This window comes from Pogona vitticeps, chromosome 5, assembly GCF_051106095.1.
Source record: "Pogona vitticeps strain Pit_001003342236 chromosome 5, PviZW2.1, whole genome shotgun sequence".
Classification (NCBI taxonomy): Eukaryota; Metazoa; Chordata; class Lepidosauria; order Squamata; family Agamidae; genus Pogona; species Pogona vitticeps.
The window spans coordinates 147,175,649-147,193,832 of NC_135787.1; the positions used below are offsets into that span (position 1 = coordinate 147,175,649).

General features: G+C 40.4%; 1 long non-coding RNA gene across 1 annotated transcript; it reads right to left on the reverse strand.

Annotated features, from left to right (window-relative positions):
- Positions 1-1,221: 1,221 nt before the first annotated feature.
- Positions 1,222-16,384, reverse strand: LOC144583342 (uncharacterized). The gene is made up of 2 exons (XR_013537085.1): positions 4,093-16,384; positions 1,222-3,705 (listed from the first exon to the last, which is right to left on the reverse strand). It is a non-coding gene; the product is annotated as an uncharacterized LOC144583342 (long non-coding RNA).
- Positions 16,385-18,184: the final 1,800 nt, after the last annotated feature.

Here is an 18,184-nt window from a genome sequence, read left to right on the forward strand (position 1 = left end):
TTTCCTCAACTATGCCTCAGCAACATTCTAAAGAATGTGTATGGCATTAAACTGGGAGAGGTAGCTAATATGTCAGAAGACAGAATCTGAATTCAAGATTAATAGAACGGATAACTGGGCTAAGTAAGTTTTAACAAGGAAAAATGTAAAATTCTACTTTTATGCGTGAAAAGAAAACAGCTGCAGAATGGGATGACACCAGGTTTGGCAGAATCATATGTGAAAAGTATCTTGAGCTCTTAGAAGGGCACAGTCTGAACATGAGTCAACAGTCAGATTCCCCAGCAAAAGAAATATCGGAAAGCCTACTCCCACCAAAATCTACCCATATCACTCGATCCAGTCAGGAAGTGAGGCTGAAGAGATTGATGCCGAGGGAGGTCCGGAAGGAAAAAACAGGAAACCAGGCCTTCTCGGCGGTAGCTCCTTGACTCTGGAATAATCTTCCTCTTGCGATCCATGTGCCCCTTCACTGGGCATCTTGAAAAGCCAATGAAAAACCTGGCTTTTTAAGCTATTATTTGACTACCTTCTTTCCCCCTCTTTCCACCTTGAATAATCTGATCACTAATAACATTGTTATGTTTTAAATTGTTTGTTATATATATTGGAAGCTGCCTGGAGTAGTCTATTGACTAGATGGGCAGGGTACAAATACAATAAATAAATAAATAAATAAATAAATAAATAAATAAATAAATAAATAAATAAATCTTTAATGTACAGTAATTCTAGGCTGCATCGCCCTGGCAATGCTGGCCTGCATAGCCAGAGTTACATTATTATTTGTTTTTGTTTTATTTATGGAGAAATTCATGTCTGATATGACAGAGACCATTGATGCATACAACTCATCATCGAAGTTGTGACTTGAGGCTAGAAATGCAATTAAAAAAATGTAGAGGAGCATCATTCTTTGGATCCTGTATTATTTAGGCCTGGGCTAGAGCTACTCCCTACTAGAGAGAGAACAGAGTTGTTCAGAGTTGTTTAGCACACCCAGAGTACTTCCCAAAGACAAAGAGGACTGAAGGGAAAAGAGGAGTTATGCATTCAAAATCTGCAGAAAATGCAATGCCTGGCAACCCCGAAGTGAAAGGTATAGTACAGTTTACTTTTCTGGAGGAGCTGCTGGGGATTTTTGTGGAACTACCCTGGTTCCCAAACTGAGGGACCATGGTGGCATTCCTGATGTCCTGAACTACAGTTTCCATCATGTTGTTTGGGGCTGCTGGGAGTCAGACTCCAGTGCCCTCTCTGGAGGCCCAACTGTTTCCCATACCTGCTATATAATACACTACTCTAGTCTCATGTGCAGGTACTTTTCCTTTTCTCCTAATGAAATAAATTGTCTTTCTTCAGACACACACCACGTAACTATTGAAAATGGTAAGAGAGCTTAGCTTAATTTATTGGGATTCACATAGCTTTAATTAGTAAATTTGCATATGATTCCTTTCTCAGCGCTAGGAGTCAAGGGAACCAGCTTTATTGTACTGATGAAGTCTGCTTCTCTCCGACACTTGAGATTTACAAGAGTGCATGAATCAGAAAGGGAACTCTAGGGGCTTGAGAGCTTATCGGATGTCCATGGCCATCAATGTTCAGAGTTAATGTCACTCAGCTGTCTGCTTTAAATGACAAGATAAATCCAGAGGTGGTCCAAGAATAACTGTCATATACTGTTCTATGGCTGTAAAGTGAAGAATAGGTGGTGGGACAGGAGAACAGTGAAGAGGAGGGAGAAGACATATGGAAATGCGACTTCATTTAAGAGCTTCAGAATTATGCATTACATATGCCATCCTTCCATGCATCTCTGTCAAGCCCAAGAGGTGTTTTCTGAGAAATGTACCTAGTTTATCAGCTCGGCAACAACAAATTACTCCCACACAATTTCCTGTCACAACTCCAACAGGGTGAAATTTCCCTGAATGCTGTAGATTTGACATTTCACCTCAATTTTTTTATACATACTTTTTTATTGGAATACTTTTTTTTTTTTTTTGCAATCGAGTACACAATTCAACAATATTAAAGAAAAGTGTGCAGAATATTGATCAGAGCCCATCGTTAAAAATCAACTTTCCATCAAGCAGTGAATTCCATACTGTAAGGCAAATGTAGTTAAGTGGGGTTGAATTTCAGGTGCTGTACCTCAGATCTATATAGTTTTGGAGAGGGTGAGGCAAGAGAACAGAAAACTGGAGAGAAGAAAATAATAAATAATATATTAATACAATATTTACATCAAAGATGAGCAGCACTATGTTGTGCTTAGCTGAAATCACTGACTCTCTAACCCAAACAAATACATTTGCAATTGACTCTCAACAGCATAAATAAACTGCCTAACCTAGAGCAAAATTACAAGGTGCAAATGCTTTTGAAATAGCATTGTTCAAGGGAATGGAAAATATTAAGCTCCATAAGGCTTGCTAAACAAAATGTAGGGGCCACTAGAGTCGAAAAGCTTTTTTAAAATATGTGGACTGTCTTCAAACTGCATTGAGCTATGACTTTATTTTTATCCATCTTCTCTCTCTCTTGACCCATTTAGAATAAACCTTTTTTTTACTTGCTGCTTCTAAAATGTTCTTAATGTTTTCCAGCATATCTTAAATCTTAAACCTTTCAGAAAGTTGATAAAAGCTGACAAAATTAATTGAATCGCATTAGTCATGTAAATGCTTAATTAGTCACATTATTTATGATTAGATGCAAAATCTTCAAAATTCTGATAATAGATAAATACTGGAGCCCAGCAGACTTTTAAGACCCTCCAACAGTTCCAGGTGCTTTATTTCTTGCTCCTTTTATAGTGTTCAGCTGTCTCTAGGCTCATATCCAGGTAACCATGGGAACAATGTCCATGGTGACTTTCTTAAAGTGGAAGCACAGGCAGTGCCTGAAGTAATTTCATCCATGGGAATACATACAAAATATAATTAGTTTCTAATTACTATATTTCATTTCTCGTACTGCGTTTTCTATTTGTAATGTTTTGGGGATGAACAAATAATGGAATTGGTGGGATTCTTCCCTTCAGGCATGACACCAGTTACATGAGGAATGTCCCCTATAATCGCATGGATCATTCTGGAGTTCAGAACACCTGAATAGCACAATTTTAAAAAGCCAATCATACCATCTTCTTTGTTTCTGGAATGCTTTAATTATAATTGACAGGATCATAAGACATCTCTGTCCTTTCCTTGAAGTTGCACACCAGCTGTCTGTAACTCAGGATGCATTCACTGTAAAGAGGAAACTTCTGAATATGTCTAAACATATGATTTTACCCAGCAACATTGCACTTAGTCCCTGAAGGCTAATACTTGACTGGCGTGCCAAAATAATGCTAGGAGAAAAGTGGCATATAAAAACAATAAATAAACAAATACAATAAATAATAAACAACATGACACTTTATTGAAAATAAGAAAGAAAGAAAGAAAGAAAGAAAGAAAGAAAGAAAGAAAGAAAGAAAGAAAGAAAGAAAGAAAACTAAACTTTTAGAAAGTCCAAAAGAAAAGTGGGACTTATTTTAAAAATTAAAATCCACACAGCAGTAACAAAATGTACGAGTCCATATTGAACCAAACTGGACACCAGAATATCATGAGGAACCTCGTTAAAAAAAACTTGCAGAAATGAAGATACACTGCATCCACAGCATTCTCCTCAACTTCCAAGCTTGTGGTTCTGCCATAAAAATCTGATCTAGTTAGTCTGGCATGACTTGCTTTTGGGAAATCCGTGCTGTGTCTTAGCAACCATCACAATCTTTTCTAAATGCTTACAAACTACTTAATTATCTGTTCTAGAACCTTTCCAGATATCAATGTGTTGCTGATCTCTGTCAACAGATCATCCACCAGAACAAGGTTCTGCTAACACAAAGACATTTCCCTAACCCTAAACCCCTATGGCTTGTATATCTTTGGGTTTGAATGGCAATGTAATCCAACCTGCTCAATTTTTTTGAAGCAATAAAAGTGATTGAGAATAACCGTTATTCTAACTTATGTGTAAACTATATTTTAAGATACTTTTCAAAAAAAAAATGTCCCATGGGAAAGCTGCAGTTACCTGCTGGCTTCATACTCAGTATTTTTTCTGAACTTGAATGCCATGATCCTGAAAACAAGAGGTATAGCTTCAGACCAATTCCACCTCTATGGTATAGAATTCTTTAGCCTTCAGAAAATTTCTTCTGTGTGCAGGTTTAAAAAAGAAAAAAGAAGAAGAAGAATGCCACCTGACTATAAAGTTTATCTATACTCCAATTCATTCTGAACTTGGTTTACAGAAGAAGAAAAAGATGTATCACAGCACTGAAAATGGAGCCTGTGGAAAGAGCAGAGGGAGGAATTGGGCTGAAAAAGCCAAAGAGAGACATCCTGACTTCGAAAAGCATTGACCTGAATGTTTTGACAGTTGAAGCCTCAACTGCAGATTTGCATCCATGCTTTCACTATCGAACCCACTACATTTTAGAAAGGTTAACATATGCTCTGAGACAGCTGCTCCTCTTTAGTGAAATGAGTAAATCTGTCTATGTAAATATGAAACAAAGATGTCTGGGAAAACAGGATGGGCTGCACAGAAGAAAGAGAAAAACCCAAGGAGAATGGGAAGATTTAGATGAGCTTTGAGTTAAATGTACGAGTCAGGATTGTCGTTGCCAAATAACTTTGTCTAATTAAGGCGTCAGAGCAAACTTTATGACTAATTTGTCAGCTTTGCTTAACACAACTGGCTGGAATCCTGCTGTACCGTTACTCAAACAGTACATTTTGAAAGCAATTGCTGTAAGTTAAGAAATCTACTTGTTGCATACTGAGTCACACAACTTCACATGCAACAAACAATGTCTACAGGGATTTCTTGACTTATGAGAATTTGCCTTTGTTTGCACAACTGCACAACAGGATTTCAGCCACTGGTTGGTACATTACAGGGAAGTTGGCTGCTAGATATGTTTGCGTGTGATTTCAGAAACTCATAAATATAACTTAGATGTGTAAAGTTAAATGTTTTTATGCCCCTGCCGCCACATCCATGGCCAAATAAATGAGATTTTGGTCAAAATATAGGATAATGCATTTGAATATCAATGTTTTATATGCTAGCAAAGTTAGTATATGCTCAAAATGCATTTTCACACAGATGCTGAGTGATCATTCTGACTATTTTATTCCAACCCCCGTCATCTGAATACAACAAATCAGGGGTCCCTGGTGAATGGCCCTCTTTTGCTCCATTGGCTATCCTTATTGTTTCTATATACAGAGATCTGAAATCCCAGTACCCTGAGTAACAAGCTCTTTTGAGTATAACTCTTGACAGATCTTCAGGAAAGCATGCCATGGTACTGCTCTTCAGATCCAGGTCTTGATGCATATGCCTATGCAGCTTGCCCCTCCAGCCTGATCATTCTCTTACTGAAACCAGTGTTCCTTACCTTGCATGGGGATTTAAAACAACTACAGCAGCAGCAGCAACAACAACTTTCCAGCTTGTTTTGAATTTATTGTACTTGAAAATTCTGATGAAAGAAATCATTCCAAGTAGCGGAACATGCTTTTTTGACTTTGATATCTATACACAGGGAGAAAGGTGGGGAAGAAATCAAATGAATGAATGCATGCATAAAACTTAAAAAGCAACCTTCTGAACTACAGAAAGTGTGCATTTGACAGTTAATTTCATTCTTCAGTACATCATAGTATCAGTTCCAGGCAAATTAATCTATAATTCTGGACAGGTTTTGCCATGTGGTTAAAAAAAAAATCCCCATTAAATGAAAGGAAGGAGGCACAATATCTCTGAGAGGAGAATCCATACATTTGTCTTATTCTCTGTGCACTGTTATTCTCAGTGTCCACTGCCTAAAACAGGGATTTCCCACTACTCTCTTTTATGCTGTCAGAACTCCAGGTTGAGTCTTAAAATTAAACAACACATTGTACTGCAACTTTAACACTTTAATTTTGTGGCACCTACTCACAAATACAACTCAGTGAATGGAATGAGGCTTACTCCAGGGGAAGTGTTCCAGGAAATAAATGCCAAGGGCACCTTGGTACCTGGAGGTGGTGGACTAAGAAACTTTTAATGAATGATAAAAGCCCCCAGTTGATGACATCATCAGCTTGCATAAATTTACACAATAGGATTTCAGCCAAAGATAGTGCTAGATATGTAATGCTAAAGGCAACAATGGGTTAAATATACTTGATACAGTAGAGGCCTATTGAATCAATGGAATTTTTTATAAACCTTAATTTATCAGTAATTATTTCAGTAGGACTGCCTTAGTTGGGATTAGCAGTTAGATTTAGGCCAACATGAATGCTACACTTTTGTTCTTGTTTAGTCGTTAAGTCGTGTCCAACTCTTCATGACCCCATGAACCAGAGCACGCCAGGCCCTCCGGTCTTCCATTGCCTCCCGGAGTTGGGTCAAATTCATGTTGGTAGCCTATGTCCGAACCATGGAGAGAGGGAATTCACTAGCCCCACCCCTTCCATCATCAATTTGTTGCTCCCTAGACATGGAATATGGCTTTTAGAAGAGGATCTATGAAATATTTTCACATGTTTTCAGATGCTAGAAAATCAGCACTGGAAATAGATGATTATATGGTTTTTAAAAAGCTCTCCTTTCAGAAAACAATTAAAAAAAATATTCACAGCCCTGGCAGCACAATGGCAGCAGTATGTATGATGGTGGCAATGTAATGACACTGGTGGAGTGACAGTGAGAGCAGAACAACAGGAGCAGGTGGCCCCCACACACCAGGCACACAAAAAAAAAAAACCTGGCCCAGTTTTCTGGTTGCTTCATAGTGGTTTGTGGGTCATGGTTAACCACAAACTATGAACCATCACGAATCACCATGTTTCAGGTTCATACCATCTCTACTTGAGAGCAATAAAAACTCATTACAGCCATGTCCATATAGTAAGTATATAAATAGACACCATTAATGTGCATAATTTAACCAACTCATTTTCTAGTTATTGATTTTTTTGGATTGTTAGTCCATTAATTTTGTTTCTTTTTTCTTTCAGGAAGTCCATTCACTTTTTTGCATCCAGACTAATACAATTAGTATTTATTTGTTGGAAGAAATCAAATCCATATTGAATACTTGGGACTAATTTGCATAATCAGCAATGAGTTTGTGCTATATGAGTTAGAAATGTCCAATGTAGGGCAGCATTTTGCCTACTACCATTAAAAGAAAAAACACATATTTCAAATTAACACTCGTATTAATTTTGTTAATTACTTGTAGTCTTCTTAACCATTATTTAACACAATACAGAGGTGAAACAGTATGATATTTATCATTTCAAGACATGGAGTGCTCTTCTGCAATGACAAACTTTACATCAATTTGGAAGTCCTTATTGGACTTTCTCTCAAATAAGGAAAAAGATGAATTGATGGTATGTGGCTTTGAACTCTAGTGAAGCCAGCAGCCCCAGAGAGAAGCTTCCAATGTTGGAACGCCCAGTTTGGGATTCCCTTAGAGATAAGGGGATTGAAGGAGAGACTTCTCCGAAGCATTTGGTTGTGATAGGGGGGGAGAGAGTGGGCAGCAACCCAGTATCTCTTCCATCTGTAAGATTCACTCAAGCACGAATCGGATGCGGGAGCCATTTTTGTTGGCACTGAACTGTGAGTACCCAGGAGGAGAAGAGAACAAGCATTATAGCTTAAAAAATGAATTAAAGCTTCTGATCTATGAACAGCCCTATTAAGCTGGGGGGGAAAAGGCAGAGTGAAAAAATTTGGTCAAAGGAAGAAAGAAGCGGCGAATGTTTGCATACCAGTCTGCCTCTGACTCTCAGACTCTTAAACTGTCTCTGAAATAGCAGGCTGGCTTACGGCCAAAAGAGGGACAGTGACGGAAAACTTGCTTGTTCTTAAAAATCCTGGAGGGAAACACCAAGGGACAGGATCTATGAGACTGAAACTTTGGGAATGCGGCTCAGTGTGGAGGAATTAGTCTGTGTGGAACTCTGAATTGGATATTTATCTGGTTTTTGGAAGAAGACAGAATGAGTTTCTTTTTTTTTCTTTTTTCTTTTTTTTTTGAAACAGGACAACAGATGTCACGTTACCAGGGGTTACAACAGCCAAAGTCCAATAAACCAGTCCAAGGTCAGGAATACCAAGAATGCAAAGCCGATAACCATTTACCAAACCAACTCACAGAACGTAGTCCAATGTCAGAGTCCAGAGCCAAACACGCAACATAGTCCAAGGTCAGAGTCCAGAGTCAAATACACAACATAGTCCAGAGTCAGGAACACGGTTCAAGGTTGTAGGAGCGTGGATGCTAGCCAGAGATTTTGACTTGTTGCTTCCACAGAAATTCTAGCTGACTAGGCGCTGTTTTTATAGCAAAACAGCCCCTTGAGCTGCTGGAAACCTTTCCGTCCTTTCAATACTCAGGGCTAGTTGAACGGCTGTTTTTGTGGACAGCCTTCGAGCGATCCTCTGACCTTTTTGCCATAAGTCTTCCCCGAAGCCTGGCCCGAAGCTTGTCTGCTGAGGAAGGAAAATCTGGAGACAATTCAGGTGTTTCTGATTGCTCAGCATTCTCCTCAGCCTGAGTTAACCCTTCTGGTTCCAGGTCTTCAGCTGCACTCATGACAACAGACAGAGGAAGAAACAAAACAGCGAAAACTAACTAACTGGGTTGAGCAGTCAGGAAGACCAGGACTGGAGTTTTTCTTCATGGATTCTAGGGACTTTGGACTAATGGAAAGAATATCAGTTGGATTATAAGGGGATCTACTGGAGAAACTGAAATCTGGTGATCGTGGACTCTTTTTGGCTTGACTGTGTGGTATCCTGAAAATAGAATTTTGTTGGCTTTTTGCAGAAAAAAAGGCTAATTCTGCCACGGCTGTACTTTAAGCTTCTGGACTTAAAGTTGATTTATATATGATTTATATATGATATATATATATATATCTCATAATAACAGGATTCCAGGAAATAAATGAACGTTTTAATCAGATAGAAAATCAGATGAAAGAGGGGTCATCAGATCCTAAACCACAGCCAAGTAAAATTGTATTAACTCCAGAAAAGCCCCTATTGAGTAAGATATCAAGTAATATAGATGGGGTAAAGAGCTATCTGGTGATTTATCCAATTACTACAGACAGAAAATGTGATATTGAAAATTGGATTGTTGTTTTGGATTCATTCTTCTCTTCCAAAAATTGGAAGAAAGCAGAGTCACTGAAACAAGAGGAGTCTATTAAGAAAGTATGGAATGAGACAGAAATGGATAGAAATGAGACAGAAATGAGCCGCCCAGAGACCTTTGGGTAGTGTGGGCAGCATATAAATTAAATAAATTAAATAAATAATAAAATAATGATTTAGATGTGATTAATAACTGCCCAATTCAAAAGGAAATTGAAGAACGGGATTTATTACACAAATGGCTATGGTTCTCAGATAGAGTTGGAATAACATAGATTTAAACTAAAATAAAGCTGTAAGTGGAAAGCTGGAGGGCAACTGAACTATAAAAAAAAGCTAAAAGTGGATCTGTTTTTGTAATATTATTTGATTGGATGATGATGTATTTTGTGTTCTCCTATCCTCCCTAACCCTTTCCTTCCATTCCCTTTTACCTTTTGTAATCCCTATCCTACTCTTAGATAAATAAAAATATATAAATAAAAAAAAATTATGATAGTCCTGAGTACGGACTACAGTGGTGCCCCGCATAGCGACGTTAATCCGTTCCAGATTAATCGTCGCTATGTGGAAACATCGCAAAACGGAGCTAAAAACCCCATAGGAACGCATTAAACTTCATTTAATGCGTTCCTATGGGGCACAAACTCACCGTTATACAAAGTTCCTCCATAGCGCCGCCATTTTCGCACCCTCGGTAAGCGAGGAAACTGCACGAAAATGGTTGTGGTGGCCATTTTGGGCACCTGGTGGCCATTTTTGAACCGCTGATCAGCTGTTTTAGAAACATCGCAATGCGAAGATCGGTAAGCGAAACGCTTACCGATCATTGCAATGCAATGTTTTGCCCATTAAAACATTGCAATGTGATCGCATTATCTATCTAAAAAAAAGATCACTATGCGGATTCGCCGTTAAACGGTGTGCTCGTTATGCGAGGCACCACTGTAATTTTGATGCAATGGAAGTATTCACTATAAATAATTGAAGGAACACACACAGAGAAAATGCTCTTCCATGATTCTGTCAAAGTGACTGATGGCACAAAAACCAGAACCCCTGAAGCTTCCCCAAACTGATGATCCATATATTAGCTAAAGAGAGTAAGAAAAAGTGTCAGGTATAGTTGGTATGGGGAATCTTTGGCCTTCCAGAGACTTCGGCCCATAGCTCTTCAACCCCATCCAACAATGAAAGTGATTGTGCAAGTTTAAAGCATTTAGAAGGCAAAACAGTTCCCACCCTTAAAAAGTTCATCACTTCAGCTCTGTAACCTGTTGAAGCCCAATTTATAAAGGATATGAAAGAAGCCAACCAGGGCTTTGGAAAGAGCTATTGCACAGAACGCCAGTCCCAGGAGACTAATTGCTGCTCCTGCAGGCCAAGCAATAAAGGTAAGATAACACCACCTCAAGGCTTTCCAGTGGTTAAGAAACTTCCTGAATTTATTGACTACAAATACTCCTCTGTTTCAGCCTTGGATGATTGGCAAATAGGGGGCTATGATGTTCACAAAGACGATTTCCCAGTTTCACCCAATCCTGTCTGCATCACAGTAAGTTACACGATCCAATCCAATTCAGAAACATTCCATCAGAATTGATAAATGTAAAGGCATCCCCTGGATTTCTGAAATCAATCTGGTTGTTCACTAAAGAATATCCCAGTCATAAAGGCTGCTATGCTATACATAAGCTCCTCTGGATTCTGCCATGTTCTAGGGTTCTCTGCATCTGACACATCAAATTCTCCAAGCACAATCAGCCCTGCCTGTTGTATCAGTCACCCACACATAGTCAAAGAGTATGGATGCTGAGTTTGAATTAAACATCACTGAGAAAAGTACGGCCAGAACTATGGCCTCTTGGCACTAAAATACTTTCAGTGCCACCACCAAGATTGGTTTCGAGGTGAGAGGTCTTTGGGACTTTGCTGTATTATTTTGACACCAGTAGCTTCCATCCAAATTTACTAATGAGGCTTTAAAGAAAGGAATCCCTGAAATTCAGAGTAGGATCCAGAGTCACCTATAGAAGCAGATATAGACAAAGACTTAAGGGAGGATGCCCTTAAATGCTTCATGAAACAAAAATGTCTTTGGCATCCTCTTGAAGAATGAGAAGGAGGAGGCCTGATAGATTTCCATCGGAAGTCCATTCCATAATTGTACAAGATGAACTTGTAGGGGACAAGAAGAAACCTCCACCCCATGTCCACAGATAAGACCTTCTTTCTTCTGATTGATTTCAGAGATCTCTAAGAATTAGGGATATGCCAACAGAGCAAGTTAAAGTCTGCTGGTTAAAGTCTGTCTCTGTCTCCAAAAGAAACAAACAAAAGTGGGGGTGGGGCATCAGGAGGTCAGAGAAGTACAGTTTTGGGAGGACTGGAGTTGTGCCAGATCCAAAGCTCCTTTAGCCCAGAGGCACAACCACAATAATGGACAAAGTTACGATGGACAAGGGTAATCCTCAGTCATTTCTAGCATGACTAAGCTGGAAGGGGCTTGGCTTCAGCACAGATTTAGAAAGCCAAGTGTCAGCTCAGCTGACCCCAAGCCATCATGGCTTATTAGGATTGATCTCTTAGGCTGCGATCCTCTGTCAAGTGAGTGAGCCCTATCAAACTCAAATGGACTGACATTTGACTATAGATATGTTAGATTCTGCTGTCAATGTCATGTAAGAATGTAGTCTAGAAGGAGATTTTTCCAAATGAATCCTTGCTGGCTTCCATTCTTACAGAGTGATTCATGGACTAGTTTTGTTTGAGATCTGGGCTTTTTTTTTTCAGACAGGACACTTTCACTATGGCTATCCTGAGCCTAGCCAGAGGCACAGAATGGATACTCACTGGGACGTTTTAACATGAGCTGACTAGCATCTGTGGCCTACATGTTCTAGAACTGCTGTTTAGCAAGAGTATGTTCAGCCTTTGGCAGAACTTTGCCCTGAAAAGAAAGAGGTTGTTTTATACAAATATAAAATCGTGTTATCCCTTTACATGTGATATTAATTGGAATTTTACACTCCTGTATATATTGAACTCCTATGTTTAAATTAGAATCACAAGCACTGCAGCTTTGCACATTAAAATCAATTTTGTTATCAGGCATTGGAAATGCTCCTTTGGGCAAAGCTTACATTCCCAATATTTTGGGAGGATTAAGAGAAATACACCAGCCAATAAAATATAAAGATGTGGACAAGGAGCTGCTTGGGTGCTGTTGTTTTCATTTGGTTTTCCTTGAACCTCTGACAGCTAAAGACTTACCCCATTAGTTCATGGAAGGAGGCAGTCCTGACCTCCACCAAGCCTACTGTCAAAATAACTGATGGATTTTCATAGAGCTTTTCCCTCACATTTAACCCAGCAGGGGGGTCATAGTTTCCAAGGCAGAGAGCCAACTGGAACTAAAACTCAGCACCGAAAAAAAGAGCATGAAATTAAAGGTTTCAGGGCAGCAGTCTAACAGTCATCAATTTCCAAAAACCTCTTATCATGGCAGGCTGTGAAGAATTCAGGTTCTTATTTGTTTCTGCCTTCTAAAGACATCTTGTTGGCAGGGAAAAACTTCCATAGTGAGCCTGCCAATTTCATGTCAGATTTGGAAGGTGTTCAGTTATAAGTAGTACGACATATTACCCAATATGTTAAAAAAATGCTGACACCAACTATGGCCCCCTTTGCCTTCTTTATCCCTTTGGTTCTCAGTCAAAGGAGTCTGAACTAGTTTTGCCTCCATTTGCATTCACTGAGCATGTAAGGTGTATGCACATCCTTTGTGTCATCTGTTTGCTTCACAAAAGATGGGGGGAGGAGATTCCCCTTTGTTATAACTCCTGTGTTATGCTGCATTGTTTAGCTTTTGTCATACTAACAGAAGGGCACAAATACAAAAGGAGGACATACAACAGATGAATAATCTTAGAAGTTTTGTTGTTGTTTAGTCGTTAAGTTGCGTCCGACTCTTCGTGACCCCATGGACCAGAGCATGCCAGGCCCTCCTGTCTTCCACTGCCTCCCAAAGTTGGGTCAATTTCATCTTGGTAGCTTCAGTGCCACTGTCCAACCATCTCATCCTCTGCCGTCCCCTTCTCCTCTTGCCTTCACACTTTCCCAACATCAGGGTCTTTTCCAGGGAGTCTTCTCTTCTCATGAGATGGCCAAAGTACTGGAGCCTCAGCTTCAGGATCTGTCCTTCCAGTGAGCACTCAGGGTTGATTTCCTTTAGAATGGATAGGTTTGTTCTCTTTGCAGTCCAGGGGACTCTCAAGAGCCTCCTCCAGCACCACAATTCAAAAGCATCAATCCTTCGGCGGTCAGTCTTCTTTATGGTCCAGCTCACTTCCATACATCGCTAGTGGAAAAACCATAGCCTTGACTATGTGGACCTTTGTCGGCAAGGTGATGTCTCTGCTTTTTAAAATGCTGTCTTGGTTTGTCATCATTTTTCTCCCAAGAAGCAGGTGTCTTTTAATTTCATGGCTGCTGTCATCATCTGCATTGATCATGGAGCCCAAGAAAGTAAAATCTGTCACTGCCTCCATATCTCCCCCTTCGATTTGCCAGGACATGATGGGACCAGTGGCCATGATTTTAGTTTTTTTGATGTTGAGCTTCAGACCATTTTTTGCACTCTCCTCTTTCACCCTCATTAAGAGGTTCTTTAATTCCTCCTCACTTTCTGCCATCAGAGTGGTATCATCTGCATATCGGAGGTTGTTGATATTTCTTCCGGCAATCTTAATTTGGTTTGGGATTCCTCCAGTCCGGCCTTTCACATGATATATTCTGCATATAAGTTAAATAAGCCGGGGGACAATATACAGCCTTGTCGTACTCCTTTACCAATTTTGAACCAGTCAGTTGTTCCATATCCAGTTATCTTAGAAGTATACATCTGGAAATGCATACAAGCCTACCCTACACTATTTTGCCACACGACGCTTGTGTCTTATGATATTGTCCTGTTACTAATTGCTGGATAACTCAGTGGCTTGTGTATCTGGCTGTGGAGACAGCAGTTGGGAATTTGATTTCCCCGCTGTGCCTCCCTGACAGGGGCTGGACTCAATGATCTATAGAGTCCCTTCCAGGTCTGCAGTTCTGTTTTCCATACTTACATATATTCTAATATGAAGGGATAGGTGGTTATAGCTATGTACAATGATGCACAGAGGAAAAGTAAAGAAACACATACATTGCTGCTTGCATTTCATTTTGTCAAGTTTTTCTTACAAGGTCCTTTCTTCAACTTGTGCTTTATTACATGAAAAGCAGCTTATATCTCAGCAAAAGTCCAACTCATTTCTAAACTTCTGCAAGAGCCAATAAAGACAGAAGGTGAGGTGGGCTGCTTGGGAGTATAGCCATGAGTATGGATCACATAATATTGCATTACTATGACCAGCCCTTCTGCCTCAGTCTGCTTAAAAAACAAAAAGAAAAAACCCAACTCAGTAATCAAAAGACACGCTTCCTGATTTGGAAACTGTCCTTTCCTTGGAATAAGGCAAGGCCATGCACAATCTTGGCAGCCTCAAAGGAAATGCTTCATTGAAGATATTCTACTCTGTACAAAATGAGATGGGGAAAGAATGTTGAAAACATCCAACAAGCCAAAATGCCAGTCAATAAAACCACCCCTGTTAATACCGATGCACTTCATCCAAACTAGGTTTGAACACATTATATTCACTTTTGTGACTCCATGAAGCTGTGGCTGTGGTTTCAGGCTGCCTTGCTGTTCTAATTTGTGTTCAACTGACCATAGCTTTAAGGGAACTTTCTGATAGATGGAGGTCACTGGAGCACAGAATCTCCATTTATTTCCCCCTTCTGCCTTGCCAAACAGTGTATGAAGGGAAGACAGGGCAAGGACTGGTCGCATCACTGAAAACACTCTTCTGTGCTACAAACGCTACTTGAGCATTTTCCCCACCTTGAACATGAAGGTTTTAAAAATAAGGTGGGCTCCTTAGTGTCAAGACTCCCACACAGTATAATTTAATTTAAAATTAATTGGTTACAAATTATATCTACATTCTCATTTAAGAGCATAAGAAGAGCCCCGTTGGATCAGGCCAAGGGCCCATCTAGTCCAGCTTCCTGTATCTCACAGTGGCCTCACCAGATGCCTCTGGGAGCACACAAAACAACTAGATACCTGTCTCCTGATACCCCTCCCCTGCATCCAGCATTTTGAGCTACCTTGCTTTTAAGCCTGGAGATTATACATCCCCATCATAGCTTGTAACCTGCAGTGGATGCTTCGTCCAGAAATCTATCCAATCCCACTTTAAAGCCATCTAGGCCAGATGCCATCCCCACATCCTGTGGCAAGGAGTTCCACAGACTAACAACATGCTGGGTCAAGAAATATTTTCTTTTGTCTCTTCTCACTCTCTCAACACTCAATTTGAATGGGTGTCCCCTGCTTCTGGTATTTTGTGAGAAGGCAAAGAGCTTCCCTTTATCCACTTCATCCATCACCTGCTTGATTTTATACATCTCAATCATTTCCCCCCTCAGGCACCTTTTCTCTAGACTAAAGAACCCCAAATGCTGTAGCCTTTCCTCATAAGGGAGGTGCCCCAGCCCAGTAATCATTTTGGTCACTCTCCCCTGCACCTTTTCCAGTTCCACTATGTCTTTTTTGAGGTGCGGTGACCAGAACTGTCCGCAATAATCCAGGTGCAGCCTCAGCATAATTTTGTACAATGGCATTATAATGTGGGCTGTTTTATTTTTAATCCCCTTTTAAATGATACCTAGCATGGACTTGGCCTTCTTCACTGCGGCCACACACTGGGTTGACACTTTCATCAAGCTGTCCACCAGCACACCAAGATCTCTTTCCTGATCTGTCATGGACAGCTCAGAACGCATCAGCTGATAAATAAATTTTTGATTTTTCCCCCCAATGTGCATTACTTTACATTTTCTTATATTGAAATATATTTGCCGTTTTGCTGCCCATTCTCCCAGTTTGGAGAGATCCTTCTGGAGCTCTTCACAATCCCTTCTGGTCTTCACCACCTGGAAAAGTTTCATGTCATCTATAAATTTGGCCACTTCACTGCTTATTCCTGTCCCCAGGTCAATTATGAACAGGTTGAAAAGCACCAATCCCAGGACACATCCCTGGGGCACACCACTTTTCACCTCTCTCCATTGTGAAAATTGCCCAGTGACACCTACTCTCTGTTTCCTAGATATCAGGCAATTTTCAGCCCATAAGAGCAGGGGTCTCCAAGTCCACAGCCTGATGCTGGTCCGTGGGCTTCCTGGAACTGGGCTGTGGAGACGAATCTCCAGCCCCCCACATGCATGCACAGTGGGCGCGTCACGCTTATGGAGGGGCGTGTCACGCTCACAGACGGGCATGTCACACTTGTGGGGGGGCATGTCGTGCACACGCACATGTGCACTTGTGTGATACACCCACCCACAAGCATAACACACCCCTCTGCAAGCATGACACGCCCACCCGCAAAAGTGACACACCCACCCACGAATGTGACACTCCCACCCGCAAGCGCCTGCCCCCCCACACATGGAGCCTGCAGCTCCCAACCAGTTTGCAGTCCCAAAAAGGTTGGGGACCACTGCATAAGAGGACCTGCCCTTTTATCCCCTGACTAGAAATGGGAGTATTCATATTCATATATGAATACACACACACACCACATAGGTGCAGATAATGAGGATCCAGCTCCCTCATGATTCCACTGCTGTTGCAAGCTCCGCATTGCCTTCTTATCTCTCTGTTGCTAGTGATGGATTAGCCACTCAGTGACCTGGCAGAGAGGCTCGTTATCCTGCCTTCTGCCAGAAATAGCTAATTTATTGTGAGCAATGTAGTAATAGGAATGTTCCAAGGAGCTCCTGGCAGCGGTGGAATTTTAATTTCTTACTTACTTACTTACTTACTTACTTACTTACTTACTTACTTACTTACTTACTTACTTACTTACTTACTTACTTACTTACTTACTTAGTTAGTTAGTTAGTTAGTTAGTTAGTTAGTTAGTTAGTTAGTTAGTTAGTTAGTTACTCCCTCTACAGGAAAAAAGGCAGCAGCCTAGGAGAACTGAGAAGGAAGAAAGATGTGCAGCCCCTGTCTCCTTTAGGACACTCTGGTCCCTGACGAGGTATGCCACTACACCTACTTCCTATGACACCTCTGCTTCATCTTGGCCTCCCATGCATTGGCTTTCCAGTACAGAAATATTCTACCACCTTAGCTTGCCTATGAATAGTTATTTCAGATGTGTGGTAATTTTTTGGTTCCCCTGAGCCTCTGTTTTTGAAAATAATTCTTCATGACCTGGTTATTCCAAAGATGTTTCTCCCTGGAACAGATTCCCATTCAGTTCTAAAACAAAAGAGGATTGTTACTTATGGCTCTATTCAAATTATTTTATAGCAGTGGAAAGCTGGAGACCCTTCCATTAGCAAGCAAGCACTGTCCTTCCTAGAAACATAGTTTTACCCTCCACAAACTTCTCTAATTCCCCTTCGAAGTTATCCAGGTTGGCAAGCCATCATTACATCTTGTGGTAATACATTCCATGGTTTAATAGTGTGAGGTGTGAAATAATGTGTCCTTTTTTCCATTCAGAATTGCTCATTATTCAAGTATTATGAGAGTGGGTAACACACTTGTCTATTTTCTCTAAGCCAGTGGCTCAAACTTGAGACCCAAAATGTTTTCGGATTGCAATACCTCCTGATGCCTCCTTCCCTGTAAACCTCAAAGTAGGCAAAAGGAGGGCGGGGCTATTTTTGGGTCCAAGAAAAAGAAGCTACTGCCATGTCATGATTTGTCCTCTGATTTCTCAAACTTATATTTTCCTATGAAAGGAGTTTCCATTTTTCTGCCTCATTCTCACAGCCTTCAAAAATGTATTTTGGTTATATTTTAGAACTTACTGTAAAGTAG